This window comes from Protopterus annectens, chromosome 3.part1 (assembly GCF_019279795.1).
Source record: "Protopterus annectens isolate FY-2018-M chromosome 3.part1, PAN1.0, whole genome shotgun sequence".
Lineage (NCBI taxonomy): Eukaryota > Metazoa > Chordata > Ceratodontiformes > Protopteridae > Protopterus > Protopterus annectens.
In genome coordinates, this window is record NC_056732.1 from 1,483,636,534 (window position 1) to 1,483,660,444 (window position 23,911).

Here is a 23,911-nt window from a genome sequence, read left to right on the forward strand (position 1 = left end):
ATTGTACTTCCTTCTGATTCCTGAAAAAGTATAACTGGACAGAGTTTTTTTTTTCTTCTTCTCTATCATTATATTAGATTTCAGTGTCATTTTCTATTACTGGTTACAGATATTATAATGACTCAGTTTACGTGCAAGTAGCAGTTTCAAAGGAAAATTTTGAAACAAGTCATTTCATTCATGCTGAGTGAGGGTGGTTCACAAGTGCTGTCATTATTCTTCTTTGCATGACATACTGTTTTTATATTAAAATGAAAAAGAAAATGTTTTTAACAGTTGTGCTTTTAAAGTTCAAAATATTGCATTCTGACAATTAGTGCATGCAGTTACATTCAGAGCACATAGTCATTTCAGAATTATTCATTTAGGCCAACTACATGCCACTACCCATATGTCGTATTTGGATCTCTTTGTGTTTATGTACAACAGAAGTGATTTTGGCTTTCACTATGTGACAGGTTTAATAGTTTGACTCATTACTTGATTTATATGTGTCATATTGCAAGAGCATGGCCACCACTGGTCACAGTGTGAAGTTAAATGTATTAATCACATCATGAAAGCATTATGTTTCAGTGCAAGTGGCTAAAATACAAAGTACAACAATATAAAATGGAAAATGCTAGCAGGAAGCTGTTTTGTTTCATTTAAGCAATGTAATCCCACTGTTCTTTTAGGGCAAAGCTTTGGCCACAGACTTTGTTTCTTACCTGTTACTATACTATACAAAATGATTTCCAACATCATTTAGAAATTGAAATGCATCTCAGATTCCAATGGATAATTCAAGTCAAGGAATGCATTAATTTCTAAACTGGAAAGCATTGGCCTTTTTAGGTGCAGTTTGAAGCAAGCAGTAACACACACTGACTAAATTAAAGAGCTGTGAAAATGTATATCTTGCAGACATGTGCTTGAGCCTCAGCCTCTATTTGCAAAACTAATCAATTCAGCTCTTTTTGTATATGTAGCGATATATTTATTAATTAGTAAATCAAATTAGTAAATCAGTTCATGATTGGTAGATAGGCGAACATTTTAGGGACTATGGTCCATTTGTTTGAGTGACTTTTTAATGACGATTGGATGAGCCCAGTAAAACAAAATCAAACTAATTGAAAAGATTCCTCATTAGGACAGAACCCCCCACCCCCCACACCCGCACACACACACATACAAAGGCATACACCATGGTAGCTTTATCACTCTATATTCTTATTATCTTACTATTAGTAACTATGCCATTGCTAAATTTCAGAGTAAATTATAAATCCTACTTCTGGGTGTCATCTCAAAGCTGGGCTCATCTGATTATGGTTTGCTAAAGAGACTCATTTGAACTACCACATAACCTTTTTAGTACATTCATTTTCCATTTTCAGGAGACACCTATATCAGCTTTTACTGAGTTCAAACAAATGGTAACTTAAATAACCTGAAACATTAAGATTCACTCATGTTTTAATTTACTGATTATTTTATCCATGAATGCATGCTGAAAGTAGAGCCACTAATGAAATAAATGTTTTAGTCTATCTCTAAACATCTCTGTTGCGTTTGTGTTCTATGAAGTTTTAAATTTCCTTTGGAATGTTCCGACTACTGGGTTTTGTTTGAATTTAAGCTTTGAAGAGTGTCTATCTATGAAAATCAGAAAAGCATATTATGTAGCCAATCTAATAGTATATGGCATGTTGAGTTGATTCATTGCCATATCTCCTCCAGCTTGAACATGACTGTACGACTTTAACCCAGGTCAACCACCTCACTATTCAAGTGAGAACCTGCCTCATTCTAGACCGTCTTCATTTCACATTTCTTCACTAAGATATCACAATCCCCTTTTCACTTTAGCCTGATTTTTCTCTAATTCCAACTGAAGTCTTAAAAACTGGGATTGAAAAGCTTGTACCATTTAATTGCATGTTATTGACCATAGCTTCTCTGTACTTGCTATAGCAATCACTATCTCTGTACGTGATTGAAATCACAGACTGTGCAAAGCTCAGACCTCAGTTCAAACACTACCTTCCAGAACAACATAAATGCAAATGTTCCACCACAGGGCATATCACTAAGCATGTAAATACATTTAATTTTCATCCTTCTCCCACTATTCCTCTGCTTACTACCCTACTTATCAGTCTGGCTATGTCTTCCCCATTATATACAGTCATCTAAGATACTCTTATTTCCATTAACCTATATTCTGAAACTAAGTTCATCTACAGCTCCTCTCATGCTATACATTTGCTTCTTCTCCATTCTCTCCTATCCTAACACCTGTTCCTTTCAATTGTTTTATCACATTTATTCTTCAGTACTTCACTTCTTTGTTGTAGCAACACACTTATTCAATGGGACTGCTTTTCCTGTTTCTTGTATATATGTAAATACTATACTTATATCATATTGTGTTATTATATGCACTTATTTAACACTGTTATTGTACACATTTATTGTTTACAGTGTTCATAGGTTCATAGGTGTGTACTAGGCTAATGGCCCTGGAGCCTTTACAAGCCTAGCCCATAGGATTACCCTGGCATCGTGCCACCCAACTTTAGTTCCTAGTGCCTCTGTCGAGTAGAGCTACTGGAGTGATCCCTGGCATAAATTTTCTATTTTCCATCCACTCATCAAGTTTCTCTTGAAGAGGGCCAGTGAGGTGCTCTGCTTGACATGTATGGGAAGTCTATTCCATAGCATGGGCAGTCTCTGGGTTATGAACCTGTTCCTCCAGCATGTTCTCTTGATTGTGGTAATGAGGTTGAGGTCTCTGGAGAGTGTGGTGTGGAGGGATTGGGATTTCTTTAAATGTAGCATTTCTTACAGAGCTAGGTCAGACATGGCTTTGTAAGTCAAGCAGTGATCGCCTCTAAGTAGGCGATATGAGACAGAGAATAGTTGGGAGTTTTTTGAGTCTGTCCATATAGGACAAATGTTTAAGGCCTAGGATCCTCTTTGTGAGTACTTTTGCGGTCTCTCCAGTTGTTGCAGGTGTCTAGTGAGGTACATGCCAAATGGGGCATTGTACTCGATGATTGGACTAATGAGGGAAGAGTAGATGGAGACAATGGCCTCTTTTCTTCCTGGATGCAAAACCCTTAGTAATGAGATGTGCCACATAGAAGGACTTTCTGACCATAGTGGCAATGTGGTGGTCAAAAGAGAGGTTGCTGTCAACCTGTGTTCCCAGATCTCTTATAACACCTTCTGTATTCAGTGGATTACCGTCAATGTGGTAATTCAAGGGAACTGGGTTTTTCCCAAAGGGGATGAAGACACATTTTTTGGCATTGAGCTTAAGGCCATGGTTCCAACACCAGTCATTGGTCTCATTGAGGCCTTTCTGCAGGATGTCAACATCACTTGGGGAGTTAATAATAGCTCCCAACTTGCAATCATCTGCGAACTTTGTTAGCCAGAGTCTCTTTGTGTTGGCCTGGACTTCAGAGAAGTAGATACCAAACAGGAGAGGACCCAAGACCGAACCCTGTGGGACTCCACTCGTGACTGATCGGCAGGCTGACTTGGAGTCAGCTACTTTCACACTGTGGGTTCTATCTGTGAGCCAGTTTGCAACCCACCTAGTGGTATAGGGGTTGATGCCTAGCTTAGTAAGTTTTTCTGTGATTCCTGAGTGGGGAATGGTATCAAAGGCCTTGGCCAGATCAAGGTAGGCTGTATGAACCACCTTACCTTCATCCACTGCTCAGGTGACTAACTCAAAGAAGTTGACCAAATTGAGCAGGCATGATCTACCCTTCACAAAACCAAACTGTGTAGGATCCAGAGTTTGGAGATTCCCTATCTTCTTCTTCTTTCGGCTTTTCCCGGTTAGGGGTCGCCACAGCGGAACACCTTGTCCGCACAGTAATTGGCAGTGGAGTTTTACGGTGTCGAGTTGCCAGCCCGGCGCCCAGCCTTCCACAGAAGGCACACTCACACGCACACCTAGGGCCAATTTAGAGTGTCCAATCCACCTGCAGCATGTCTTTGGGATGTGGGAGGAAACCGGAGCACCTGGAGGAAACCCACGTGACCACAGGGAGGACATGCAGACTCCGCACAGAAGGCACCCCAGCCGAGGATCAAACCGGAGAACCTCTTGCTGTGAGGTGGCAATGCTAACCACTGCACCACCGTGGCCACCCAGTTTGGAGATTCCCTATATCCTTGTTTATTAGGTCCATGATGATGCTTTCCATAGTTTTGCATGTCAGACTCGTCAGGCTAATGGGGTGATAGTTCCCGGGGTCTGTAGTCGCTCCTCCTTTGTGAAGAGGGATGACTGTAGCAGTGCGCCATTTGGTAGGGACAAAGCCTGAGGTGAGCCTGTGACTGAACAGGGCACACAGGTGAGGTGCCAGTTCACTCTATAGGTCATGTAGAACACAGCCAGGGATAGTGTCAGGTCCCATAGAAGCTGAATTCTTGGCCTTGGACAGTGCTGTTTTAACCTGTGCAGCAGTAATACTGGGTGCCTGGCAATCTACTGGTATTGTGATTGGTCCTTTGGGGGGAGAGTGGGGTTAAGTTAGCCCTGAATCTGTCCGCCAGTATATTTGCAATATCTGTTGGCTCGGTATAGGAGGTACCATTGTGCAGTACCTCAGAGCAAATCTGGGTATTGCCATAGAGATTCTTTACATAACTATAGAAGGCCTTGTGGTTGTCTTTACTATCTACTGCAATTCTCTTTTCATAGCTAGCTTTAGAGGATTTCATGAGGGATCTCAACATTTTGTTGAGGCTGATAAGGGAGTTTTTCCAGTCTTGGGACTTCACCTTATTCCGCATCAGTTTCCTCCTTCTGTTGTAGAGTTTGTTTATGGCAGGGGACCACCAGATTGGCTTCCTTTTTTTTTGAGGAGAGCATTTTTTTTTTTTGAGGAGAGCATCTTAGTTCTATTGGGTATGGTGAGATCCATGCATTTGTGTATGTGTTTCTACAGTGCATTGGTGTATGATTTGGTGGTCATGCAACTATTCTTTATTTGCATGGGTGCGGTGAAGTTAGCCACCTCTATTTTTAGGAGCCCAAAGGTAGCTTTGGAGATGTGTTTCATGGTGGTTACCTTTGTTGTGGGGGGGTGGGAGGGATGTGGATTTCCAAGGTGATTAGCTTGTGATCGGATCTAACCAGGAAGGAGTTGACTACTGGTGTACAGCAATGGTCAGCCATGTTAGTAATGACCAGGTCAAGGATGTTGCTAACTCTAGTGGGGGTAAGAACGAGCTGGTCCAGGGCATTGGAATTAATGAATCCCAGAAAGCGTTGGGCAAGTGTATTGGTACATGAGTAGTTTTCCCAGTTAATGGAGGAGTAGTTGAAGTTGCCCAGTATGAGAGTGTTAGGTTGGACCCTAATATTCTCCAGGGTGCTTAGGAACATGGAGTGTGCATCTTTGGACATGGTTGGGGTCCTATAACAGTCTATGACCTGAATCACTGTCTTACCCAATGTTAGCTGCACCTGAAGTATCTCTGATGCGTTATGTTGGGCTACCAGTCTGGAGGTGTGTGCATCCTTTATGGATATGGAAACACCAGAGCCTTTGGAGCTTCGGTTCAAGTTCTGGGTCCGAAAGGTGTGGAATAAGTTATAGTCTGGTAGTGCAGGGGTGCTTTCTGCTGCCTTAAACCAGGTCTCTGTTACAGCACAAATGTCGATCTTCTCCATTTTAAGGATTGCTTCGAGCGAGTGCATTTTGAGTATTAGACTTCTAGCATTGAGCAGCATGACCCTCAGATTGCATTTGTTTGTAGCTGTTACTGTGGTAATTTCGTCTTTGGAACACCACCTAAAAAAAGGCACTATAGTGGTGGAAAGAGCCTTGGCCCTTATCTGGAAGCCCAGGGGTGACAGATACAGGCCATCTCTGGCAAAGCATGGAGGTCTGTCAATCATGTCATCCCAGGCAGACAGATACTGGATCCCCTTCGAATGACACCAGAAACTTAGCCAATTGTTGAAATTGGTCATTTTCTGCTTGTACTGTGGTATCATTCTGAGTGATGGTAGGATGCTGCTCAGGGCTAGGGTCATACCTGCCTGGGCTACATAATCCGAGAGCTCCTCCATGTCTCTTTTCATGTTGTTCAGGGAGGTACATCTCAGGTTATTCACACCCACATGTACAGTGACAGAGTCATATTTGTACCTGTTGTTGAGGGTCCTGAGGGCGTGCGTGATATGGTGGATCCTGGCACCTGACAGGCAGCTGACTATTACTTTCTCCTTATTCAACCTAGTGAGTGGGACATCAGTGTACCTCATTATCGAGTCACCTATGACTAATGTGTTGGGCATGCTATTTTGCCTCATGGGCTTTGGTTGAGTGGCACACTGTTTAGGAGAGTTATGTGTCTCGTGATTAGTGTTTTGTTGGGGTGATTGAGTGCGTTTCTGCCTTGGATGTCTCTGCTGTTTGGTTAGATCTTTATTGAGAGCCTCCACGATGGTGGGTGTGTGGTTTGTATTTTCATGTGAAGGCAATGCTGGTGTGTGTTCTGGAGGGCTATGTGTTCCATGTGATGTGGTGTAAGTGTTGACCGATCCCTCTTGACCAGCTATTCTCGTCTTGGCTTGGCAGTGCATGGCTTCCAATTTGGATATATAAGTGCATCTCTCCCAAGCCTGAGTAGTCGGGGGTAAGAGGAGAGGGGATGTCAGTGTACATGAGGCAGTTGCTACATTGCCTCAGGATGCCTAAGTTCACCAGGTTAATAGGAGAAAGCACAGGGAACTGACCTTTAGACATGACTGGAGGGGTGGGCATTAATAAGTACTGGAGCTGTTTCCTTGTAGAACGTTTAGTGCTGGTAGCACTTTTGTGCACTACAATAATTGCTACAAGAAGTCTGGTAAAGTGCTAAACTAACAAGCTAGTAAAAGTGTAGGAGAGGAGAGAACTAGCAGATCTAAGGGAAAAATTGAAGAGCAGACTTTGGCACTGCTCAGAAGCTTACAAACAGTCCTGGATACAGCAAATCTGTATCTGGACTAGATTAGTTACAGGAAAGGTGGGAAACATGCACAGATGTGGGCTTTTAAACCAGAGACTTGAAAGAGATGGAAAAACTGCCCAAATGGTCAATAAAGTACAATTTCTGGGCCAAGAACCACTCCTCTTGTAGTAGACAGGCTACCTAGTGCTTACCACTCCCACTGATAAGCTAGAAGGCTTCCCTCCAACACAGAAAGACTTGGGGGGCTCAGAAGCTTACAAACAGTTCTTGATACAGCAAATCTGTACCTGGACTAGACTAGTTACAGGAAAGGTGGGAAACAAGCTCAAACATGGGCTTTTAAACCAGAAAGTTGAAAGAGATGGAAAAAAACTGCCCAAACAGCCAGTAATCTACAATTTCTGGGCCAGGAACCACTCCTCTTGTAGTAGATAGATAACCTAGTGCTTACCACTCCCAATGATAAGCTAGAAGGCTTCACTCTAACACACAAAGGCTTGGGTGGCTCAGAAGCTTACCAACAGTCCTAGATACAGCAAATCTGTATTTGGACTAGACTAGTTACAGGAAAGACAGGAACAAGTGCAAATGTGGACTTTTAAACCAGAAAGTTGAAAGAGATGGAAAAACTGCCCAAATGGTCAATAAAGTACAATTTCTGGGCCAAGAACCACTCCTCTTGTGGTAGACAGGCTACCTAGTGCTTACCACTCCCACTGATAAGCTAGAAGGCTTCCCTCCAACACAGAAAGGCTTTGGGGGCTCAGAAGCTTACAAAGAGTCCTCGATACAGCAAATCTGTACCTGGACTAAACTAGTTACAGGAAAGGTGGGGAACAAACGCAAATGCGGACTTTGAAACCAGAAAGCTGAAAGAGATGGAAAAACTGCCCAAACGGCCAATAAACTACAATTTCTGGGCCAAAACCCACTCTTCTTGTGGTAGATAGGCTGCCTAGTGCTTACCACTCCCACTGATAAGCTATAAGGCTTTCCTCCAACACAGAAAGGCTTAGGGGCTCAGACGTTTACCAACAGTCCTGGATATAGCAAGTCTGTATCTGGACTAGACTAGTTACAGGAAAGGCAGGAAACAAGGTTAGAATATATATATTTTTTTTTACAGAAAAGCAGCTAAAACAGCAGTAAATACAATTCGAATGCAGTGCAGGCTAGCACACTTGAGAGTGTAGCACTATTATGGCAAATACAGTTTAAATAAATGCAATTAAATTAACAAATGACTAAAAACAAGTGCAGAAGGCAGTAAATTAGAAGGCTGCTAACAAGCAATAATGAGTGCAGAGTAAGAGCAACTGAACAGATAACAGCATGCAGAACAGCAACCTAAGACAGTTACAGTAAGAACAGCTGAATAAAGTATATATATATATATTTTTTTTTTTTGAGGGAGGGAACAGAGCAGGATTAAGAGGCTACAGTGTTGTCCTTCCCAAATAATGTCTTTGTACACAGTGGCTACAGCTGAAGAGATGGGACTAGTAGGAGTGCCTGAAACCAGAATATGATCTCACTGCACTCAGTTGAGTGAGCAAATGAGATGGGCCCAGAAGGAGTATCCAAATACAAATTTACAAGAGGGGCGGGCAATTTCAAAGCCACCAAGATTAACACCAAAACAAGTACAGGGAAGGAGGGTGGGGAACTAACTGTAGAGACACAGAGCCCACAATATTCAATTCAATTAATATTCAGTGAAAAAAAAAATAAAATGCAGTACTATATGAAGAAGTGCAGTTAAAAGTGTACTTAAATTCGCTTATATGTCCATTTGATTGCAGGTAGATGTTAGCCAGCCAAAGCTCAGATATTTTAGCAGAAATAACACAAGATGTAACACATATGGCAATACCAACCCCCTAGGCTAGGAGTTAAACACAGAATATCAATGAAATGAAACTACTCCCCACTGCTACCAATGACTACACTTCTAACAAGCTCTCTGTAGAGACACAGAGCCCACAATATTCAACTCAAATATTCAGTGAAAAAAATAAAAATAAAATGCAGTACTATATGAAAAAGTGCAGATAAAAGTGTACTTAAATTCACTTATATGTCCAATTGATTGCAGGTAGATCTTAGGCAGCCAAAGCTCAGTTATTGTATGCACTTATTGTTTACACTGTTATTGTACACATTTATTGTTTACACTGTACACACAGTTTACACTATTGTACACATTTATTGTTTGCACTGTTATTTTATGCACTTATTTACACTGTAACTGTAGACTCATTGCTTACAGTGTTATTGTACACATTTGTTTACACTATAATTGTACACTCATTGCTTACACTGTTTTTGTACACACTTATTGTTTACACTATAACTGTACACTCATTACTTACACTGTCACTGTACATACTTGTTGTTTATACTGCCACTTATTTTATCTTGTATTTCTTGTTGATACCACTGTGTAACTCAGGCTGAGCCTGCAAGTGGTTGTGCTTGATCAGTGCTCAACCCCAATAACCAAAATGTAAATAAATAAATAAAAAAAATGTTCCAACAGAAAAATAAATATATAAATAAATCATGATAATTTTATCTAATGGGTCTATACAAAGTAAACAAATAACTACAAACCTGCATGCAGACTCAAATCCCTGATGCCCTGCTCAATGGATTTGTATTGTATCCACTATGCCAACAAGATCCCAGTAGACAGCTGCTGCAACTCTTTACTTCTTCCTACTATCACAATAGTTGCATGGCATGGCCATGACATCTGCACCTGTGTTTGTTTCCATGTTTCAGGTTGCTAGTGATTTGCAGAGTCACTGCTTAGGTTGTTCAATGGTTTCTGTTCAGATTGGCATTTTTTTAAACAGTATGCTTTCATCATTCTTTTAGTAGCCCTGTCACATTTCCTAGAAGGCCATACACACTGAGGACCATTGGAGCTGGACTAGTAAGTAGGAGTGAGTAACACAATGAAGGCATTTCTTGACTTTCCTCTGTCTCATTATCTATTCCTGCATATATGTCATCATTTACTAGTTTTCTTTTCTAGGAGTGATGTCTATTGGGCTGCACTGCAGGAATAGAACTCCTGCTTACTTTTCAGTGCATCTGTGTAGCTGCTGTGTAATAGAAACAATAGTAGACTGGAGACAAAGCATATGATAAAAACATGGATCTAGTATACTTTTAGACAATTTTGTTTAGCTATACTCTTGGCATGTCATCACAGGCCTATGTATAATTGATGCATCATCTAAACTACAAAAATTTGCCTAAATGCATCATATTATATCCCAGTCACAAACAACTAAAGTGAAAGTTCACAAAGAGCACAAACAAAACACAAACACACAAACCCAATACCCTAGCCCACCTAAAACAAATCCTCAAACTCATATAGACACATATTTTCAAAGAAAACAAAAATGTGGGCAGCAGTTCCCACATAGAGCTACACCTCATTGAGCCTCTATCTCTAAGCCCATAAGACAAATCACCACACAATCCAACATTCTAGTTATTGGAGACTCCATAGTGAGACACACTGATGTCCCCTCTCACCAGGCTGAGTAAAGAGAAAGTTGCAGTACAGTCATTTGCTTATCAGGGACTAGGACCTGTCACATTATGCATGCACTCAGGTCATTGGACCCAATTACCAATAGTCCATGTGGGAGTAATTGACCTGAGATGTGACTCCCTAGACTATATGAAGAGAGACATCATGGAGCTCTCGGAATATGTGTCTCAGACTGGTATGAGCCTAGCATTGAGCAGTATTTTCCCTTCTCCAAGGATGATGCCACAATACAAAAATAAGATGATTGACTTTAATAATTGGTTTAGTTTCTGGTGTCATTTTAAGGGGGTGCAGAATTTTTCAGCATTGAAGAAGATGGTCAACAGACCATGCTGCTTTGCCAGGGATGCTCTGTACCACTCCCCTCTGGGCTTTCGAATATTAGCTAAAACATTGTCTTCCTCCATAGTGACTTTATTTAGGCAATGCCAAACTGAAAGCACTTCCGACATAGCAAATCAAAGCCAAGAAAATCTAAAGGTATTACTGCTCATTGCTAGGGGTCTAAACAAAAAACTCCACTTCCTAGAAGCTCTCTTTACCCTAGAGAATGCTGATGTCTGTGGGGTTACTGAGACATGGTTTAAAGCCACAGAGAGCACACCAACAGTGCAAGGTTATAGCACCTTCCACACATTTAGGCCAGTTACTTCACAGGCAGGGACTAAAGGTGGCGGTGTCTCTACTTACATCAAAAATAAATATATTTCAAGGCTGGTCAAACAAGAGAATGCACTTGAGTTGCTCCGTGTTCAAAGCACCATATGTAAAATCCAGTACCACTTCCTTTCAAGTTATAGGTCCCCCTCTATGACCCAGGAAACCCATATCATGTATTTAAACTTATTAGAAACACTAACCATCCAACCCAATACCATATTCATGGGTGACTTTAATTTCCCCACTATTAACTGGGAATCCTATATGACACCAAACGTACATACACAGAGTCCTGGATTTTGTAAGCACAAACTCTCTGGACCAGATAGTCAGTACACCAACCAGGGGTGCAACTGTATTGGATCTGGTCCTCACTAATATGGGAGACTGCTGCACACTCACCACTGTAATGCCTTCCCTGGTACGGTCAGACCACAAAATGGTCTCCTTTGAAATAAAAATAAAACCTGAACCCCCAGCTAAACCTGGAATATTCAGAAATTATTCTAAGGCTAACTTCCTGCTATTAAATGAGAAATTGACAAAATTTCAAGCCCCATAAACCCTGAGAACACTTCTGCCTATGCAGAACTGTTCACAGAAACCCTGTACAAGCATGTTTATAGTTACATAGAGGCAGCTGTATCCACCAGGAAGAAGTACAAAACTAACTCAAAAAACAAGCTGCCCTGGTGAAATCACAAAATCAATCGGCTGTTTAACAGAAGGAAAAAAATCATGGCAAAAATTAGGAAGTGCAGCACCCAGCAGGATAAAAACATTCTCATCAAACTAAACAAACAACTCAGATGAGAAATAAAGTCGACCAAAGCCAAATTTGAAGCAAGTTTGTCTCCCAGGCCAAGGACAACAACAAAGCATTATTTAGCTATGTCCACAACCTCAAAGGCAATAGACAATTGTGTCCAGAGCTCATTGTAAATGGAGCCACCTATACTAAGCCAAACGATGTAGCAAACCTCCTGGCTGATAAATTCAGCTCCAACTTTACCCTTCTCTCCCCCTCAATCTTCCCACAAGAAATATCATCAAATAAAACTCCCCCTGCTATCACTAGGGAACAGGTCCTTAACGCTCTCTCTAAGACCAAGAACACTGCATCAATGGGCCCAAACAATATCCCAGGATGCCTTCTAAATAGCATGAGACATTACCTGTCAGGGCCTCTGGAATTACTATTTAACTGTAGCCTCCAAACAGGCTTCGTGCCTCATGAATGGAGAAAGGCAACAGTCATTCCTCTGCTCAAAGATGGGTCATCTACAGACCCTGGAAACTACAGACCCATAAGTCTCACTAGTTTTATATGTAAAGCCATGTAAAGAATTATCATGGAGAATATCAATAGAGATATAGCAAACCTCCAGATACTGGACCCAACCCAGTTTGGTTTTGTCAAGGGCAGATCATGCCTACTCAACCTGGTGGACTTCTTTGAGAAGGTCACCAAAGCAAAGGATGAGAGCAAAATCATTCACACTGCCTACCTTGACCTGGCCAAGGCATTTGACACAATACTTCACTCAGGCATTGTTGACAAACTCAAGAGGTTAGGTACAAACCCGTATGTCACCCAGTGGATAGCCAACTGGCTCACAGACAAGATTCAGGAAGTTAGAATTGGGAGTCAACCTCTACAAAGAGGCCAGTCACAAGTGGAGTCTCTCAGGGATCAGTCCTTGGATCGCTCCTTTTTGGCATTTACTTCTCAGAAGTCAAAGCCAATGTCAGTGGTCTCTGGCTGACTACATTTGGAGATGATTGGAAATTAGGAGGTATCGTTGAATCTCACACTGACACAAATGTTCTCCAGGAGGGGCTGATACAGACAAACAACTGGTGTCAGAGCCATGGACTAAAACTAAATACCAAGAAATGCATAGTAGTATCCTTTGGGAAATCATCCATCCCTGGTAGCTATCATATTGACAACACACCCCTTAGAGTTGACCCAGTTGTCAGGGGCTTAGGGACACACATAGATAGTAATCTAGCCTTTGATCATCACTTGTCTACAATGGTGAGAGAATCGCATGCCCCCTTTGGTATGTATCTAACCAGGCATATCCAACAACTAGAACGTCCACAGAGGTTCCTCACTAAAAGAACACAGGGCATAAGTAATATGTCCTTTGCAGATTGCCTCAAGGCCCTATCCCTGTAGTCTGTCTCCTACAGGCTTTTGAGGGGAGATCTACACCTGGTATACAGGAGATTATCACACCCCACTCTGATGGACCTCCTGCATATCCACAAAACAAACAGCACCAGAATTACCCATTCCAAAGACTTAAACCTTGCCTGTGATGTAAATAGATTCTACAAAAGAGTATAAAACAACCAGCTGGTGAACATAAACCATTGTAGAAAACAAATAGCAGCAAAAATCAGAGAGACAGCAACAGTAGCACAAAGTATAGCTCCAATTCTCATATGATATAAATTCCAAATCTCATACAATAGAAACAAATAGTCTTTTATTAATAGATAAGCGCTTTCACCACTGACTGTGGCTTCTTCAGACCATATACATAAAACTAATAAAAGCTTATGGATAAAAACAGTCTTTAAATACCTCATTATTCCATTAACACTCATTACATTCAAATCCTTATTCAACAAATGGATACAATGCTTTCGCTTACACACCTTCTATGGGCGGGATCATCAATTAATCCTGTCCATAATTTAAAAGAACATTTACTCAAAATAGTAAACATTGTATGACTTTTTGTTAAAAACCATCAAAATATCTCAGATGAATGAGTGTTAATGGAATAATGAGGGTATTTAAAGACTGTTTTTATCAGTTAGCTTTTATTAGTTTTATGTACATGGTCTGAGGAAGCCGCAGTCAGTGGTAAAAGCTCTTTCCTATTAATAAAAAACTATTTGTTTGTATCGTATGAAATGTAGAATTTATATCATATGAGAATTGGAGCTATACTTCGTGCTACTGTTGCTATCTCTGTGATATAAATAGGACCTGCTGGAGAGATAGGTATGTATCTCAGAGACTACCCTGTCTATGGAACAGGCTCCCCATCCATGTGAAGCAGAGTTCCTCCCTAACCCAAATCAAGTGCAACTTGGACAACTGGATGGGAAACCAGAAATTCATCCCTGGTTTGGCACCTATGTCTCTAATAGACACAGGTAACCTGTAAATGGTTCATCTCCCAGTTCCATGCTTACACTTATTAAGGGTATCAGAACTTGTCAGAGATTTGGGATGCATGGCTAGGCTTAAAAAGACCCTTGTGGTTGTCAGCCTGGTAAAAACCTATGGACCCATTTACTCCATTGTAAAACATGATATACCGCTTCCCCCAGGACTACCACTAACTTACAATGCAGGTAGAATAACACAGGCACACAACAGTCAGTGTGGATGCCTTCATAGCATTTACTATCATGGCAGCAAATGCTGAAGCAGAAAGAACTACGTGACACTCCATATGCAGATTAACTTTATGGATACTGTTCTTAAAGTGGTACACTCACCATATACATTAAATCCCTCCCATTAAAATGGAAAACAGAACACAAATAATACACTATATTATGGTTGTCATATGAAATACTATTCACATAGTGATTCACACAACAGACTGTGTGACATTTCATAGCATTTGAATAGTAAATATATACACAATTGTGTATAACAGGTGTTATTATTAACATTTCTTGTCATAATAAACACAGCTGTATCAAGGATGGGTCAAAGAGGACAGTTGCCCTCCAATACTATCTTTTAGGGTGCACAATCTTACTGTCAAATATTTGCTCATTGGTTTCTACAAGCATTGCATGCAACCATTTAAGCAGCCCCAATTGTGATCACAACTGTTTAAATGCCACTCATTGCTTGTAATGGAGCACAATAGGTAGTGTGTAGCAACTGCTGATTGGTCCTTGACTTGGAAGTCTCCAAGCATTATTGGACACAATGTCTGAGATTTTTAAGTCAATGACTGACTGGCAAATGTTAAGCAATGTCAGTTGCACTGTTGTCAGTTTTTGTGGTCTTCAATGTGGTTCAGAAGTGGACACCAGATAATATATCTGCTGCGAGTGCTAAGTGACCTCGCTACAGCTTTATAACAAGTAGCATAGTCTTTCCAAATTGTAGAACTCTTAATAGGCCTTTCAAAACTAGATAATTTACAGTCACTGTTGGAAAAAGAAGTTGCAACTGGTAATGCAGACACATCAAGTAATGCAATGTCATTGTCTAGAACATCTGAAGATCAGGAGACTCATCACAGACTAGAACAGTGACATGTTAAAACAGTTCTGCAAATCATATTCTGTCCATCTGATTGATACTTTTGTCGGTTTCTGGTGCTGAGTCTGTCTATAAAGTGGGCGGCCACGGTGGTGCAGCGGTTAGCATTGTCGCCTCACAGCAAGAGGTTCTCTGGTTCAATCCTCAGCTGGGGCGCCTTCTGTGTGGAGTCTGCATGCCCTCCCTGTGGTCGCATGGGTTTCCTCCAGGTGCCCTGGTTTCCTCCCACATCCCAAAGACATGCTGTAGGTGGATTGGACACTCTACATTGGCCCTAGGTGTGAGTGTGTGCATGTGTGTGCCTTCTGTGGAAGGTTGGGCGCTGGGCTGGCAACTCAACACCATAAAACTCCACTGCCAATCATGAGCAGACTGGTGATCCACTGTGGCAACCCCTAACCGGGAAAAAGCCGAAAGAAGAAGAAGACTCTGTCTATAAAGTAATCCCACTGGTAGGTCACATCTCTGAGCTGAATGCAGTACCTTGCTCTGCAAATGTGCTTAATTGCAACTGTCCATGTTTGGTTTCAGCTCTACAGAGCACCTTGGAGTATCTGCTTGATTTAAGGACAACAGTTTTTGGCTGCAATGAGTGTTTGACATTTGGGTTTTTATTCTAACAACTTCTCTTGGATGAAGTGTAGATTACAACTCTGGCTGGCATATCATTGTAACACTTCTGCTTTACTTGACTTCCTTGCCAAGATGACTTAACATTGGGTATGTACTCTAGCTGTAACAATACTTTTGAAGTGAACAACTTTATTTTCATTCACCTCTTTACTAACAGTCAAGAGGCTGCTCACCCATCTAGTTGTAAAGGAGAACGTCTGTATTCCAGCAAACCCAAATAGTAATCCTGGTTTGAGTTGCCACCTCATTTTCTTCTTAATGTTTTTGACAGTCTGTATAACTCTATATTCTTTCTAATTTAATAGTGAATATCTTAGACTTATCATTTTATGCTTGAATTTCCATTCTTGTAAAAATGATCAAAATTTCTGACGTATAATGTGTACCCCTGTCAGAAATAATGATGTCTGGAAACCCATGACGTAAAAATAGGTTTAAGCAGCATAAAAACTGACATTTATAGATGTTTTATCAGTCTAGTGATTTTACAGTACAGCACTGCTGCATTTATATCCCTACTGAAAAGACAGTATGCAGAAAGCACATGTAAACTGCATTTATAAACAATTATTTGGCATAAAGCTGTTTATGTCAGACAAAGAATTGTTTCACTGACCAGCTGGATAGTCAACAATTTTATTTTCATTAGTCACTTGCAAAACTTTTCTTTGACTTTATCTCTTGTCATTACTTAGGTTTAAGACTGTGTGCTTGTAGTCCTAGACCCTGCAGCAGTCCTGGGTTTGATTCCCACAGCCTACAATTGCCTGCTGTGTGACGCAACATATCACAATACCATGCATTTCTGCTGGTTAACTCCTGAAATGAGGTACTTGTAATTCAGTGGGCTTACATTGTTAACAAATGTAATTTTTATTACCTTGGAATAGTTGTCAACACAGGTAAGATAATGACAGTCTGAAATGGAACAGATGAATAATAGTCAACAAATAAGATAATAACAATCTTTGAAAAAGAACCGATCTGTAGCTACTTTACTTCATGGCCTGTCTGGTATTTCATGTAGTAGCAATACATCTTTGGTGATGTTTTTTATGAGCTATGTGACATATTTGACAGTTTATCACCATCTTGTTAATCTAATGAGACATAATACGCCAAAGCATGGTATCACATGCTGTCTCTCTAAGCACGTACTTATGCCCATGTTTTCTCTCTCTAGCATCTTGTTATGTAATAGATGTGGTACTATGATTCTATTGCACGTCAGTGAGAAACTTGTGAAGCATGAATTTCACCAAAGAATGCCGAATATGCTTCAATGGAAAATGCAATTTCTCCTCATCTGTCATAGCATCATAGTAGTTTACTAGTCTAATAGTCCTGAGGCCCTTACAAGCCTAGCCAAGAGTTTATCCCCCAAAAAAGAACCCTCAGTCAGCACCTGTTAACATCATTTGTGGAGCCAATGACAGCAGCCAACTTACAGTCGTCTGCAAACTTGGTCAGCCACAGACCATTTGTCTTTGCCTGGACCTCAGAGAAGTAGATTTGTCTGACATAAACAGCTTTATGCCAAATTTTCCTGACCACACAGATGTCAGCATCTTTCAGTGTGACAAGAGCCTCCAGCGAGTGCATTTTCAGGTTAAGGCTCCTAGTGTTAAGCAGCATGACCTTAAATTTGCTTTTTGACAAATATTTTATGTTGGAAGGTTTGTCTTTGGGACTTTAGCTAAAAACAGCACAATGGGGGAGGAAAGAGCCTTGGGCAGGATCCGGAATTCCATGGGTGGCAGGTGGAGGCCATCTCTGGCAAAACATCGAAACCTGTCACCCATGTCATCCCAGGCAGACAGATACTGGATCCCTTTGGAATGATACCAGAAAATAAGCCAATTGCTGAAGTCAATTATTTTTTGTTGGCATTGTGGTATTATTCTTGGTGAAGGTAGGATGCTGCTTGGGGCTAGGGTCATACCTGCCTGGGATGCATACAGTACTCTGAGAGCTCAATCACATCTCTCTTCATATAGTCCAGGGAGGTACATCTCAAGCTATCCACACCAACATGGACAATGACAGAGTCATACTTGTACCTGTTGTGGAGAGACTTAAGTGAGTGTGTGATGTGGCTGATTCTGGCACCTGACAGACAACTGACCGTGCCCTTGTCCTTGTCAAGCCTGGTGAGGGGGACATTGGTGTGCTTCACAATTGAGTCACCAATGACTAGCATGTTTGGTTTATTGTTATGCTTTATGGGCTGTGTTTGTGAGACACTGGTGTATTGTCTGCTGTGTGTGATGTGTTTGGTGTTGTATGTGGAATGTTTGTGAGTGTTTTTGGAGGTCTCTGCTGTTTAGTTAAGTTTTTATTGAGCACTTCTGCATAGGCGTTGTGTGTGTGTTGTGCTTGGCTATGTGATGTGAGTGGTGTTTTATCTGTCCATCCTGACAGTACTATTTTTCTTAGCATTTGCATTTATATGTCCTGTTCAGTACATTGAATTAATTCTGCAGAATTGTGTGAAGTCCTTTGACTAAATTAGCATTTGTCCAAAAAATATGAAATAAAACATGAGTTCTTTTGTTTGCCTTAGCTATTTTTGAGTCACTGCACAATTGTGTGAATCATTTGCTTTATGAATCTGTGAATTATGAATATACAAATCACTTCCTGCATGTATTATGAAGTACCTGCAAAGTGAAATGCTGCATCTGTGACTCTGTAAATCACTTATTGCTCAAGAGTAGAGGTCGTTTTGGGTGACTGCATTTTGCTCTGTAGTGCACTTTTACTGTAATTGCATACTTTGTATGTAAACATGCTAAACTGCTTGTAAGCCATTCTGCTCCAACCATTTGGTTGCTGTATTGACACAAATTCCGATAAAACACTGTAGGCTTTTTAACACAATGCAGCTCTTTCTGACCTGATGGTATTCATTTTATGGTCAGAATAAGTCAGTAATGTTGCATTAACCTTTCAAGCCCAAGTTTCCCAATGTGCTGTGAGGTTGTTACACTCTGCACTGGTCTTCATCTTTCAGCTGCTCCCATTAGGGGTTGCCACAGCAGATCAACTGTTTCCATTTCTTCCTGTCCTCTGCATCTTGCTCTGTCACACCAACCACCTGCATGTCCTCTTTCACCACATCCATAAACCTTATCGTAGGCCTTCCTCTTTTCCTGTTACCTGGCAGCTTCATCCTTAGCATCTTTTTCCCAATATGCTCTGCATCCCTCCTCAGCACATGTCCAAACCAACGTAATCTTGCCTCTCCGGCTTTGTCTCCAAACCTTCCAACCTGGGCTGACCCTCTAATATACTTATTCCTAATCCTGTCCATTCTCGTCACACCCAGTGCAAATCTTAACATCTTCAACTCTGCCACGTCAAGCTCTGACTTCTGCCTTTTTGTCAATGCCACTGTCTCCAACCCATATAACATAGCTGGTCTCACTACCCTCTTGTAGACCTTCCCTTTCACTCTTACCTTTTAAAATATTTGGATATTACTATAGGTAAGGAAGAGAAAGGTTTTTATTCAAAGATATTCAGAAAATAAACTTTTTCCAGTTCATTTCTGGCCTTAGATAGTGCCCACCCTTACCATCAGAAAAAGAATATTGTCAAAGGGCAATATGTAAGAGGAAGCCGTATGACATCAAAGGAGAGTGATTTTAATGAGGAATGTATTAAGTTAAAATCTATGTTTAAAGAAAGAGGCTATCCCACTGACCTTATTGAGAGGATGGAAGATGAAGTTAGGAGAGGTAGACTAGATAAATTTAAACCCATTATAGGTGTCAAAAGTGATTTAGGGGGGATAACACAGAAAAGGGATAATTATGAAGGGGTGAATAACTTTGTAGTGGATTATAATAATGATGCAGTTAAGATTAAAAAAATATTAGAAGAGGAATGGAGGAGGTTTGGTGAAATTTCTGACCTTAAGGTGGTTTTTGATGAACCAGTAAAATGCACATATCGAAAAGGTAGAAGCTTAAAAAATATATTGGAAGGTAAAAAAGAAATAAAAAAGGGCGGGGGACAGAAAGTAGGAACGTTTAAATGTGGTAGGTGTTCCCAATGTCCTTATATTTATGGAAGAGATACTGTTTATGTAGTTAGCAGGGACAAGGTGATAGAAAGTAAATTCTTTGCCAACTGTGAAACATGTGGAATAGTTTATTTAGGGATGTGCAATCAATGTGATGCATTTTATGTAGGAAAATCTGAAAGAAAATTAAAAAAATAGAATTTATGAGCATTATTATGAAATAAGGACAAAATGTATTAGTAATGCCTTCTATAGGCATATTTTAAACTGCCAGGAAGCCAAATTTATTTTTTTGTACTGGAAGTAGTGGATAAAGATGTAAGGGGTGGGCCATGGGAGACCACCATTGAGTACAAGGAACTATTATGGCAACTTTCACTAGAAGCAAATAAGTTTCCAGGTCTTAATGATGCAATTTCCCTGCTTCCTGTTTTAAAGTTAAGATCAGCTAAACTGTAAGTTTAGCGAGGTATATTGCATCATAGAATGCAATGAAGTTATAAAATATATGTTTTAGATGTATCAGATTAGTATTTATTGCATTTCTTGGCAGTATAATGGTTCATATGAAATATTCAGTTTAAATGTTTTTATGCATGGTAGTAGGATTGTTTGTGTGAAATTAAATTTTGACAATAGATGGCGCTATTTATGTGTTGATTATTATTAAGATATGAAAGGATTTTTAATGATGTATTTTGATGGAATATATAAAGTTTTTTAAGGTAATATTTTATTTTAAAAGATATTGTATAGTATTAATTTTGAAATAAATATGTTGAATGTCTTTTATTGTAAATGTTTAGGATGTTTTTAAAAATGGAGTTAATTTAATTATTTAATTGTTTTATTGAAGGTGTTGATTGATTAGAATAAGTATAAAAAGCTGGGTATTATACAGGTATGCATCTCCATCTGAGGAAGTCATCGCAGATGAAAACGCATTGTAGCAGTGAATTGCGTTAATGTTCTAGTGAATTTGTGGGCTGAAAAGTCATCTGTGTTTGTGCTTATCGGAACTGTGGACTGTATATGTTCCGGTGATGTATGGACTGTAAAGTTACCTTTGTTCGTGTATTTGGAACTGTGGACTGAAAAGTCAACCTTGTAATAAAGTGCGTGCTGAAATATGCAATTTTAGTACTGTTGCCTCTTTAGACTGCTTTTTGGTGATTTGCTGGTTTACTATATTTGAGCAGTTTTTTCCGTCTTTGTCTTTGTGGTCACTCTTACTGGTACTCGTCTGTCACAAATCACTCCTGGCACTCTTCTCCCCCCACTCCATCCTGCCTGTACTCTCTTTTTCACCTCTCTTCCACACTCACCATTACTCTGAACTGTTGATCCTAATTATTTAAACTCATCTACCTTCGCCACCTCTACTCTCTGCATCCTCACCATTCCTCTGTCCTCAGTACGTCAGTTTTACAGTCCAGTAATTTTTCTAGTGAAAACACTGCTGCATTTTTATCACTTCTAAAAACATATGCACAACACACAAAACTGTTTAAGACAGGCAAGGAATTGTTTGAGTGACTAGCAAGTTTTATTTTTATAAGTCACTTGCAAAACTTTTCTGTGACCTTATTTCCTATCTTCACTGATGCACATTTTAGAAAAGTGATTTAATGGTGCATACCTTCTGCATTCTGTATTTCTTTCTTTCTGACAAAATTCCATAATACTCAGCTTGTCACACATTGAGAACAATGATATAGCCATCCATCCATCTATCCATCCATCCATCCATCCATCCATCCATCCATCCATCCATCCATCCAGTCATCCATCCACAGCCCCTTTTTCAAATGTTTGCACATGAGGTAGGGGGTCTCACTTCAACAGTGGCAATCAACTATATCAATTACACTGCTGGGTGAATGGTATATGTTCAACTAAATACCTTTGATTTTTAGTTGTGCCTTTGTCACCAGTAACTGTACTAATTCCTTTTACTGTCATACAGTCTGAATTATGTTTCACAGTATAATGTGTCCCAATAGATTCATTACACTTATTTAAAGTGACCTTTGCTTCATTTTTATATTTCTATACATCCCAATCCTCAGCATTTTCTTAATTTAAATGCCAACTAATTCTGCTGCTCTGCATATGTTCAGACAGCTTTTTTGTGAGAACTCAGACTCCTACAAACATTTGCTTCTCACTTTATTGTTGTTCATGATAAGGAAAATTCTATAATTTAACAAGCTATGCAGCTTTTCTGTCACTTAAACATCAATAAGCTATTGTGGGCTTGTATGTCTAGTGAAAAATAAATGATAAATGTATGCTAAGTTCTTCTTATGGTCACAGTATTGATCTAACCTGTTCATAATAACAGAATGATCAGTTTGCCGATTGTTAGATTAAATGCTTTAAATACATTTGTGGCACCAAGTCTAACAAGGTGTATTTATTTGTTTGTGTTTACCAGGAAAATCCATCTGGGCATGTAACTCATTTTAAGTAGATACAAACAACTCCGTTAATATTATACAGTAATTAGATTTATAAATAATATATATATATAACAAAATTAAAAATATAAACCCCAACACAAAAGACGATCAAGGCAGTGAGGATAAATTGTCCAACATAAAAGACCAAGTAGAAATCAAGTAAAAAGCAGATGAAGGAAAACCACAGCACAGAAAAATAGCATAAAACTAGTTTAATTGTGAGCGCTTTTGCAGCCAAATAAGCTGCTTCATCAAACAAATTCAAACAGTAAAACTCATCATATTTAAATATAAAACAACCAATAAAATTACTAATCCAATTAAATATTTAAAATACTTATTAAAACAACACGTCATGTAGACAATGAACTCAAATGCCAACATACTAATGAATAGCAAAATATATACTATATATAAATATATATACAGATGTACATGACATAATATCTTTCTAGTGATATACCTAGCTTGTAGTATGGGTTTAATAGAAATTTTGTCATTCAGGGTACTCCCCTTTGTAGCTCACATTTTAATACTCCACTTCAACTCTATAGTTTCTGTCATATTCCTAACATCCCCACCACATTCATTTAAGTGAATAGTTTCAATGACCATAAACCTAAACTCATGTGTAGGACTATTCTGTATGACATGTCTGGCAAGTGCGTTAGTTTCTATGCCTTTATTCATATTATAGACACTTTCTCTTATACGGTCTCTTAACCTCCTATCTGTCTTGCCAATATAAAATGACAAACATGTCTTACAATAGGCAAGATACCACATGAATAGAGTCACAGTTAGCATATAATCTAAACTCTAAACTCCTACCTGTATCTGGAAGCACAAACCTACTGGTAGTATCTAACAAAGCACAAAAATTAAATTTATTACAAGGATGTGTGCCCATACTCTGGGCACCTGTAACAACAGGCACTTCAGATTTAGAGTGACATAATATTCTCTTAAATGATTTTTTTTTATTTCCAAACAGAAATCTGGGTGTTGATCCAACTACTGACATAACTTGTGCATCTATACACAAGATAAGCCATTTCCTCCTAAATACATCCTGTATCATCCTTATGTTACTAGAATAGGTTAAAGGAACTCTCAATGTTTTCAAGCCATTACTCCTATTCACCACCTGTAAGGAATTGTCCGAGAAATAAGGCTTCCCCTTATCAGATCTTAAAGTGGTTATTGTGGACATCATATTTCAACCTCCTTACCCATATAATCTTTCTCTTTAAATCTGTTTTTAAAAGATCTAA